Source organism: Eublepharis macularius, chromosome 8 (assembly GCF_028583425.1).
Source record: "Eublepharis macularius isolate TG4126 chromosome 8, MPM_Emac_v1.0, whole genome shotgun sequence".
Taxonomy (NCBI): Eukaryota; Metazoa; Chordata; class Lepidosauria; order Squamata; family Eublepharidae; genus Eublepharis; species Eublepharis macularius.
The window spans coordinates 101,816,776-101,823,981 of NC_072797.1; the positions used below are offsets into that span (position 1 = coordinate 101,816,776).

The 7,206-nt window shown below is 39.6% G+C and overlaps 1 pseudogene; it reads right to left on the reverse strand.

Annotated features, from left to right (window-relative positions):
- Positions 1 to 2,560: 2,560 nt before the first annotated feature.
- On the reverse strand, positions 2,561 to 3,073 carry LOC129335146 (cofilin-1-like; annotated as a pseudogene).
- Positions 3,074 to 7,206: the final 4,133 nt, after the last annotated feature.

A 7,206-nucleotide genomic window follows, 5' to 3' on the forward strand; every position in this document is an offset into this window, starting at 1 on the left:
TGTTATGATCCAAACTCTGGTACTGTGAGGCTTTTAAAAGTAGAATGGATCTCAGTTTATTTTTCAAAAATGAATGTTTCAGGGGAAGCTGCTGTCCTTTGACCAGTGTTTAAATGATTATAGTTAATTTTGATGTTCCCTATTCTATTTGTTCATTGAATGTTCTAGTGGTTGTTCTTATTGACTTGCACTATTTAATCCGCCTTGAGTCTCAGTGAGTAAAGTGGACTATAAACGAACGAACAAAGAAACAAACAACAAAGATTTCAATTTGTAAGAGCACCAATGGAACATTGCTGGTGGTGGTGAGCTGGCAACAGAGGGAAGAATTTGTTCAGGACCAATGGGAACATCATGGTTTCCACAAAGACTACTAGTGGCCTAATGACTTCAGAATTGTGTATACAGCACTTTGCAGTGTGTCTTTCTGTGTGCATTGTGCATGTTGTAATTATGTATGCTACAATGATCTGCTAACATTAGATGTTAAAAAGAACTTCCAATATATACTTGTGTTCAGGGCTTTTTTTCTGGGAAAAGAGGTGGTGGAACTCAGTGGGTTGCCCTCGGAGAAAATGGTCACATGGGTGGTGGCCCCGCCCCCTGATCTCCAGACAGAGGGGAGTTGAGATTGCCCCAATCTCAACTCCCCTCTTTCTGGAGATCAGGGGGCGGGGCCACCACCCATGTGACCATTTTCAAGAGGTTCCGGAACTCCCTTCCACTGCGTTCCTGCTGAAAAAAAAGCCCTGCTTGTGTTCCATTTGCTTTGGTTTTGAGGTCTCGTGGGAGTGGGGATTGTTTAAGATATGGATTTCTCTTTGTGGCACTTTTAGTTTCAACCACATAATCTATAACAAAAACAGAGCTGGATGTTTTCTTTTTTAAAAAAGCAGCTTTCATTGCCAAATACATGGCCTGAAACAATGCCAGAGATTTCAAGCTGGCAAATCAGCAAAGGGTCCGAGGCAATTGGAATAAGCATAGCAGACCTCATTTATTTGCATACAGCTTAACTTCTTTAGTGTAGCACTGTCATCAATAGCTAGACCCCTGAGTTACAGGAATAAAAGTGTCAGGCGAATAAAGTGGAACCGCTATTTTTTTTTTTAAGGAAGAGAAAAGTGAGATGTGTGACCATAACTGAGTAAGAGAAATATGACTGAGTGTGGAACAAAAAGTTTAGTGTGAGCAGAGAGCAGGAGAGACAGATTTATTTCTGTTTTATAAAATAACAGCATTTTCTAGCTTTAAGTTTACATTTGCTAGCAACAGCTGCTTCCTGGTCAGATATCAGTGGAATTGGAAAACCAACTCTTATGAAGCAAGCATAGATATACTACGGGCATTGATTTTATTTTCACACTCTTGGAGTACAGTGTGTAAAGAATTGTGGTAAATATGTCGCAGCAGGGTCTGTAAAAATGCTTCAAAGCTCCAACAATAATCATAACATATTTTCTTTTAAAAGAATGGATGGGCTGGATGGATTGGGCAGTGCGAGCAATGTTCTCTGTTGGGTTTCATAGCTCTTCAATCCTAAAGATTAATGCCAGTGGGAGACTATCACATTGTTTAGTTTTTAAAGTAGTATGTTGGTGCACAAAGAAAACATTATATTTTACAGAGTCATTGTTATGGTTAGTTTAACTGTCATAGCTCTTCATTCTTGGCACAAAACCCAGATATACCTTAGATGAATTTCTCTCGTAGTTCATTTGTCCAGACAAATTATGTGGGGGAGGTCAATCCTTTCTAATTTTCTTTCTCCATTGCAGTAAAACTGCATTACCTTCAAATCTAAATTTCTGTGTATATTTAGGGTTTTACAAATATATGCATTTTATAAAACAAGTAAATAGAAAAGTCAGCTATTTTTCTCTGATAATCATGTGCCACCATAGTGAATCGCAGCAAAGGTACCAGCAGGCAGTACAGTATGCAGTGTCATCTTGTGGTTCTTACAGGAATTGTTCGCATTTAACTGCCACAGGAGACTGAAGCCCCCTCCCCCATGTTTCCAGTGTTGTAAATTGTGTTACCTTCTCGTCTAAATTTCTTTTGGGATTTTAAACCTTTTTAAAATGATGTGTTTCACAGATCAGGTAAAATAAATATCACCCCCGAGATGGGTGGCATTAGTTAAAAAGATACATATTGGTCTAATAGCGTTTACAGGAGAAATTTAAAACAGAAAATGAGTAAGGATAATTGTGTGAGATTTTAATTGTCTATGCACACCTCTATGCACATCTCATGTATACTACACAGATTTGTGTTTACCTATAAACAGCTAATTAGCCATTAGTCTGATTTTACACTGGCACCTCACTCTGCTTTGCTGCCGGTCAATGGCCCATCCCTTTCTTGCTGTGAGCATGATGTAGGCATGACAGCGTAGTCCTCTTCGGGGTGTATACAGTACCCCAGTCTCCTTTAGCCAAGCTATCTTCACTGGAATAAGAGCAGTCTGGATTCTCCTGGATGCTTAAGAGATAGCAGTCTGCAAATTTCTGAATGATCCCTCAAAATATATGCTTGATTGACTGATCATTGGAACTTATTGGTCCCAGGGCTCATTTTGATGGGGAACGTGCAGGCGGTCCTTCACTTCCTCATAGCAGTTTGCTTGCACCTCTGTAAGTTTTTTCTTGATGGCATCCTTAGAACTGGCAGAAGATGAAAACAAGGTGGCATCATAGAGGGCATAGCGGCAGTCATCTTGCATAGCGGCAGCATCTTGACAAAATGTTGGTACGGGTCATCAACGGTGTCCCCGATATCCCCCACCAGAATCTCCTTTCCCTCCTCCAAGATGATGTTCTTTTTGTCTTCACTCAGGCAGAAGAGCACAGCCTTCTTGTGCTTTTTGACCTCTTCTGGGGTGGAAGCCTTACGAACTTTCATGTCATTGAAGACCTTAATGACTCCATCAGAGACAGCTACGCCAGATGCCATGGTGCTGTGGGTGAGGGAGGGAAGGAAGAAAGGCGGATCGACGGCGCGTCGGTACTGCTAGACCTGCTCCTCGCACTCCCGGCTTTCTCAGCAGCGACTTTGACTCAGTCTGCACATCAAGCAAGGCCCGAAAGGAACTGCCTAACTTTTGATTTATGATATATGGAAGGTATAGGCTGATAAATTAACCAAAAATGGTGAGTATTCTTAAAGTTCTGTTGTAATACCTACTTCAAAGATGCATTCTTTTGCAGTAGTTACTTTTGTAAGGTAATTAGAATTGTCAAACACTTTAAAGGTTTTTTTCTTAAATTTAGATAATGGTTGTATGATTCATGTAGCAATACTTTAAAGCTTTTGGTTTATCTGCATATCTTTCTTTTTGAGAAACTGTCTTAATCATTCAATGTTTGTGTTATTTTTTTACTTACATAGAAATGCCTAATTTTTCTTAAGTACAAGGAGACATAGATCTGTGTCTGTAAATGAAGGCAGAATTTTCTGCTTTCTGGTAGTCAATTGCACAATTACAGTTATCCAACAGAACCTCCATGAGGAAATCATACACAATATGTAAAAATGTATGGTTTGGCCAATCTATCATACTCAGTTGCCCTTGCCAAACAAGAAGAACCCCTTTGTACAACTCCCTTCTAGATTCAGAACCATACAAAAGGGAGCCTCCTAATCCTTTGAGATCTGTCCTTTGAGCCATGTATTGGATGGTACATGGACTGTTCCCATTTGCAGTCCCATTTGGTACTGCTTGCATTGTGGGTGACTGCAGAGTGGATGGTATTTTTGTCAGCATTCTGGGAGGGATGCATGTCTGAGTCAAGGCTCCCTTTATTTCACCACTGGGTGATCATTGCTGCCAAGTGGACAACTCTGACCATCTGTTTGGTGAAGCGAGCTGCTGCACGTGAAGATCGTTTCTACCAATGGCTTGTCTTTATTATGGGTAAGCTATTCTGAAATTATTTTCTCTGATTGATATGAACAGAGAAGGATGTTTGAAATTCCTTAACATCACAGTTTTCAATGGCAGGGAAGGCAATGGCAAACCACCCTGTAACAAAAACATCTACCAAGAAAACATTGTGATGCAACGTCCCCCCATGGGTCAGTAATGACTCGGTGGTTACACAGGGGACTATCTTTACCTTTATACCACCCTTATAGAAGCAGAGAAAATGAAAATTCAGGAAACGTTCACATTTCTTGTAAATTTTCTAGTCCCTGTCACCACAAAAACATTAACAGCCTTGGAACCAACCAAGTACAGTTCTAGGTCCTGAACCACCATGTCTGGAGAGGACCAGGGAGTGTTATTCTATGCACTTGGAATAGGGGAATCCTTGCCCCCACCTGCCAACTCCTGACCCGTTCACTTGGCTGGTGGGGGGGGGAGGTGCAGGGTGGGGAGAGAAGTGTGTACAAATGCTCCCGAATTCCTCCATTGACAAAGGAGTACAGAAGGACTTCTGGCTTGGATTAATAGAGATCTGAAGCAGCCTCCAACTGGGGCTGTCCGAGACACTGGTTTTTTTGGAAAGCGGGGTGCCCAAACGCCTGTTTCCATCCCAACTTCAGGGAGAAGTTGGGCTTGAACACTACGCATTCCCGAGAGAGTGTAGATCTCGGTGAAGGGGGGGTTCTGAATAAAGGACTCCCACCATCACCTTGAGGTCCCCTCGAAGAAGGGAGAGCTACTATCTCTGCAGTGCCTCAGGAGTCATTAAATTGGCATAAGATCGTCATAACCAAGCTTCAGTAACAACTTTTACCAAAGAATAAGCAAAGGAAACAACACAGACAACCCGCAGAATCGGCAAAGGTAAAGATCGTTATCAGATTATTTAAAACGGATTGGCAACAAAAAGACCAAGAGAAAATAAATTAATGGACAGATTTTAAAAGAGCTAACGATTAGTAATAGAGGCAGTGTTAAAATGGAGACATTGGGAACTAAATAAGGATTAAAAACTTGGAAAAGAAATATTGTTTACACTTACTGCGGTTAGAATTGAGATAACCGGCGTGAGAAAGCGGAGGGGGACTAGAGAAACATCGCGAGACGGGAAGTTAACAGCAGAGCAGATAACTGGATTCCTAGCAAGGACAGCAAAGGGAAAAGGAAGAGGATCAGCGAGAAAGGTGTCACTTGGAAGCAAAACAAACACTTATTGGAGGGGCTACGAAGACAACAGGAACAGGAAGTGTGCCATCTTAACTAAGGTACGAAGTTAAGCCAGAAACCATAGAGGTGCTATAAACAAACCATAGAGAAAAAATGCCCGACATTTTGGATTTTAAAAGGACCTTTTTATTTTATTTTTTTTCTGCAACAAATATTAATATAACCTAAGCTTTTAAACAATCCACCACGGATTTAAGAAGAAGGGCAGAGACGTGGAGAGGCTCAAAACCGAGTCCCACGATGGCAGGAAAAAAAGGAGCGGACAAGGAATGGCAAGCCTCAGTAGAAGCAACGATTGAAGGATTGGGGGGAAAGTGGCAGAGAACCATAAAGAGTAGTTACAGAAGATGCAAGAAATGCTGGCAAAGGATTTTAAAAAGATGAGAGATGTTATTCAAGCTGATGTAGCTGCACTGGCAAAAAATATAGAGGGAGTAAAGGAGGACTTGCAAGCAACAACTAAGGAAGTGGAACAGGTAGAACACAAGACAAATGATATAAAAGCAGAAATGAAACATGAAAACCAAGTGATTCAGACAAGAGTGGCAATGATGGAATGCAAGGCAACGGAGAGGCAGTTAAGATTTTGTGGCATCCAGGAATCTGAGACCCAAACTACACAAGAACAGATGACAGAGATATTGTCAGAATTTCTAGGGAAAGAAAAGGAAGAAATAACAGCAAATATGGACTTGGCATACAGAATCAACTCGGCTTTTGCACAGCAGAGGAAGTTACCTAGAGATATAATCGTCCAACTAGTGACAAAGAGAATGAAGGAGGAGATTCTTAAAAAGCATTTTGAAAATCCTTTAATAAAAGAGGGCAGTAGAATCAAGATCATGAAAGAAGTGCTAAAACGGATTCTCCAAGAGAGAAAAAAATATAGGGAATTAACCCAGAAACTAAGAGATAAAGATATTAGACATAGATGGGAAATCCCAGAAGGACTAAGCTTTTACTACAAAGCTCTGAGAATTGTTATTAAATCAAAGGAGCAGATGGGAAAGTTTGTACAGGAACACGCAGAGGACTTTCCTGAATTATCAAAAATCTAACAATATGGAGTACAAATTAATATCGTGGCACGTAAATGGACTAAACTCACCCCAAAAGAGAAAAACAGTTTTTCATTGGCTAAAAAAGCAGAACTGCAATATAATATGCCTACAAGAGACACATATCAAAGATAAAGATATAAAATATTTAAAAAATAAACAATTGGGGAAAGAATATGTATCATCGTCCAAACAAAAGAAGAAAGGAGTAGTGATTTACATAAATGAGACTGTAGAATCAAAATTAATTTTTCAGGATCAAGAGGGAAGATATGTGGCTGTAGAAGTAAATGTAAATGCAAAAAAAATGTTGGTAATAGCCTTCTATGTGCCAAATAGAGCAAAAGACCAATTCTTTAAAGACTTATCGAACAAATTAGATCAGGATGTATTTGACCAGATGATATTGGTTGGAGATTTCAATGGTGTACTGGATTTGCAACTAGATAAAAAATCCAAAACAACTGTCAAAAAATCAGGGAAGTTACCAAAGACTTTTTTTGACTTAGTTCAGCAAGAACAATTGGAAGACGTATGGAGAAAAGAAAATCCAAAAAGTTCAGAATTTACATACTACTCCACAAGGCATTTATTATTTTCACGTATTGATATGATTTGGGCGACTAAGGACTTGACTTTATTGACTAAAAAAGTGGAAATTTTACCGACGGTGAGTGCAGACCATAATCCAATGTCATGGAAATGGACAATGGGGATTAAATGAGGATTTATTACAAAATCAGGAAAATCTGAAGTATTTGAAAGAAGAAACTAAGCAATTTTTTTGGACAAATAACAATAATGAAGTGTCGACACAGATGGTATGGGATGCATATAAAGCTGTAATAAGAGGAAATCTAACACTACTCAATAGTAAAGACAAGAAAAGAAAACAGGAGAAATGGCAAGAAATACAAGAAAAAATTCACAAAAAAGAACAACAATTAAAGAAAAGACCAGGGAAAAAGTTGATTATACAGGAAATTAAAA